At 30.6% G+C, this 4,139-nt stretch overlaps 1 protein-coding gene across 5 annotated transcripts in view; it reads left to right on the plus strand.

The window, feature by feature from the left end:
* The window catches only part of LOC106876592 (neuropeptide F receptor), a 383,847-nt gene that overhangs the window by 156,289 nt on the left and 223,419 nt on the right, over positions 1-4,139 (plus strand). The gene's annotated exons all lie outside the window — the stretch shown is intronic.

The raw sequence follows: 4,139 nt of genomic DNA on the forward strand, positions 1-4,139 counted from the left end.
AAGATACCTGTTGTGAAGTCGTGTGTTGAAACAAATATTGTATTTTAGGACGGTCGTATTTTGCCAAATAAACACACGCACTATATAGTCGTTTTTCACTCGTATGCTGCTTTTTTAAATTCTAACTCATGTCCATTGTCCGGAAATCTTTCGTGACGCATCTGCGTCATTTTCCTTCTTCGTGTGTGCTCTTGCTCTACATATTCCATTCCAGAATGGAATAAGCAGGGCAAGAACACACCCTGGTTATTGAACGGAATAAGCTGAGCAAAACCATCCCACGACGACGGACAGTGTCGCTGAGGAGGTCAAAGATGTGTAACGAAAGATTGCCAGACAATGCGCATGAGTTAGAACAAAAACAGTAACGAAAACCTTCTCGATCGTTACATTCTTCATTAGATATCATTTGAGTCTTACGTGCATGATACTAGCCTTTTCAAATGCTTTCATTCCACTCCACACCTTTGTTCGCCATCCAACTCGATTCGAAGCAAGTGCTTCTATATCTTCTGGAAACATTCCAAGTGACTTCATAGTAGTCCTTATGCCGTCCTTAAACTCTTTTCAGGTTTACATCGATAGCGTTTCCCATCTGCAAACTCTCTCTATATGTATATATATATACACACACGCATATACCTTTCCCCTAAGTCTTAAATGATAGTTCTAATATCATATTTCTTTCTTTCTCGTATTTGAAATTTTGGAGAAATTCAGTATTGTGATGTTCATGCTTCGATTTTCCTTTAAATACTTCAGTCGAAATGCAGTGTCATAGAGATTGCATCGTCAAATACAAACAGAAACTGATTGCCCGTTTTGACGTATTCATTTTACTATTTAATTTGAACGGTTGTGCATTTAAGCAGAACAAAGATTTCAGAGTAGTCGAAGAGAATTTTGCTTGTCAGAGAGATATTATTAACTCCGTGTTAAGTAATCCATACTTTAATATATAATTTTCTAAATAATTAAACTTAATTATTTCTAAGCTATTACATGCATACAGAAACTAACATCACAAGTACACACAAAAACACAGTCATATATGTATGGTTTATATATATATATATATATATATATATATATATATATATATTTAAAGCCTTTGATGTTGATGCTTTGAACTGACCACAGAAAATACTGTTTAATTAAATGCCTTTTACTTATTTGCACAAGGAAAGCAGTTACTAAATTAATTCAATGCATACATCAAAGAATAATAGAGATAATTAAGAATCAATCTATCAAATATAATTTTAATTTTTACTGGCAAATTCGTACATTTGCTTGTAACCAAGGTTTATTAACGTTGATCAAGTTGCTGCCTATTATACTTCATCAATAGTACGGTATATTCTTGGCGGCTTGATAGTTTGAGAAAAATGTTATATATAGAAATATATAGTTATGAATAACTATCGACTAGTATATTTCCCATAATGGAAACCAAATTTTGAAGAGAAAATTCAAATGAACCATTGACATTAATTTTGAAAGCTATGTTTAAGGGAAAATGTGAAGATTGTTGCGCACACACCAAAAACTAATTAATATTTCTCTCTAATTCGGAGCAAGAAGACACTTAGTGCAATTGCTTATCTTTTCCTGAAGTGGAGGGAAGATATTATTAGGAAGCAAAGAATTGATTTCTTAAATTTGTTATACATGTAGAAAGGCGGTTTTTGCCAGCAGACAACATTTGTGGACATGTTTCGATTTATTAGAACTTATAGAAAAATTAGTCAACGCATCACTGCTTCACCACTTGACAAATGATTTTATATATGGAAAACTAAGAACATATTATTTAGGGTTAGTTTAGTTCCCATAATTATAAAGTAAAATGGCTTATTACAATCTGTAATGAAACAGTTAATGTATAATGCATTCAATGCGATTTGCAAAAAGGTAATTGAAAGGAATTTGTTTTAATCTGAGATGGACACGGAAAACTCAAGCTATTTGTTCGCGTTTCTAAAAGACTATCAGGAATAATTGTAAAGAAAACCACAGAATGTAGCGTTTAAATTTACATGATATACTTGGGGCAACATGAGTTTTGAGTATAAGAACAGAGCAGGACGTATAAGTTTCGTTCCTTTAGAAATCGTCTATTCAAAACTATGTACATAACTCACGCAGAACGCATCCTTTTAAATTTTCTAACATTATACGTATATTGTTTTACGATTTAATTGTTTTTGCTTACTTTGCAAAGAATATACGATATTTGGTTAACATTTAGTAGATTTCTCTTTCCAAATACCTCCAAATTGATACCCATTGCCTATGTTACTTACATTCCATATTATGGATAGCATAAGAATGTTGGTGAAGAAAAAGACACCTGTATATCATTATTCAGATTTATTTCAAAATTATATTAAGTAACGAGAAGATGGATTTTGTATTAAACTGTATTCGATACAGCATTCGTTTCAACCCATGGAAATATACCACGACTAAGGATGACAACAGGTAGTCCGAACTGTGCCATTGCTCTACTTAACACTTAAACACTACTCGACTTACGCCTATTAGTCCGAACAATTAATTTATGTATGTATGTATGTATGTATGTATATGAATATATATATAAATTGCAAATTGGATTATATTTGTTGTAAGAAGTTTCATGGGTTATGTGGAATTATGAATGTGATTATTGTAAATAGAATTAGAAACCGCGCACTTAATTATTACAAAAAAATATTCTTGTTGCGATTCTTAAACTCGGAAATTTACACATAATATGCATTAATTTTTATATGATTTATTGTTATTCTATGATTTCCTCATAAATGAAGTGATTCTGATAACTCATCATTTGGATTGAGACAAGTTATGTAATATTCATTTTGATTGATTGCGACACCTCGGAAAAATAGTTTTACATAAATTTATTTTAAATGCATGGAAAATATATTCCTACATGCCAAAAAAATAAAAATGCTAAACCTTATTTTTATCACCCCTCTTTTACTCATGATGTAGTCATGCATAATTTGACATCCCCATCAACTCGTACCATTTCCTCTGTGCTTGTGTAGAAATGCAAATTTCTTCAATGTAGCTGGGATATAACTATTACATGTATGCATGTGATTTACATTAGATGACTTCTTTTCATTGAGGAAAATCAGCACGCATTTCTTTAACTGAAGGTGAATAGAAGACATATTAGTTTCACATTTTATACATAATTACGCTTTTATATTTTGTTTAGCTTTTTTTTCTTTTTCAGCAAATTATAATAAATCAACAAATGTTGATAAATCTTTTTTTCTATTCTATTTTATATTTGAATTTATGTTGTCAAAACTTTTGTTTAAGAAATGAAATGAAACAAGAGTTTAAGCACATGGTAATAAATTGCTCAGTTATTAATAGTATATACAAATGTTTCATTTAAATCCTCGTCTCCCTCTAATTGTAAGAAGTTTGTTTTATTCTTTTATCCTCAACAATGCTCATATTTAACACACAAATGTTATTTATACCTAACATACTTTTTCTCTTTCGGTTTGGCTTGCGCACGAATTGCAGTGTTTTTTTTTTTTTAATGAAACTATTGCAAATTTCTCTATGTAAATAAGTTCCTTCCAAAGGGCTTACCCACTAATATATTTAATGCGCTGTTTTTATTTTTATATTCTGTATTTGTTTTAAAAGGAATTGATATCTCGATTGACCACATTCACTCTATTCGCCATTAAGCAAACCGATTTTATGTAGGTTTATTGATAACGGACAGTTGTTGACACAGCAACTGTTTTAATAAGTCATTCGATATGAAGTTGCATTATATTATACAAATTCCCCAAGTAATTGTGCACGTGATTGTTCACGTTTGGTGTAATTATTCATATATTTGATCCCTGTATAATCTTTGAGCAAACACGGAGTGAGAGGAATGTCAGTCATTGACTGATTTTTACTCAAGCAGTAAATTCGATAGAAAAGTACAGGTACTGAAAGTTCGACTATATTTCTCGACTATATTTTTTTCATAAATTTGCTAATGACAATAAACGAATAATTCTATAATCTGCAGATGTTTGAAAGGTATATATTTTCATATAGATTTTAGATTTCCCTATATATATATATATATATATATATATATATATATA

This window comes from Octopus bimaculoides, chromosome 2 (assembly GCF_001194135.2).
Source record: "Octopus bimaculoides isolate UCB-OBI-ISO-001 chromosome 2, ASM119413v2, whole genome shotgun sequence".
In the NCBI taxonomy this organism is placed as follows: domain Eukaryota; kingdom Metazoa; phylum Mollusca; class Cephalopoda; order Octopoda; family Octopodidae; genus Octopus; species Octopus bimaculoides.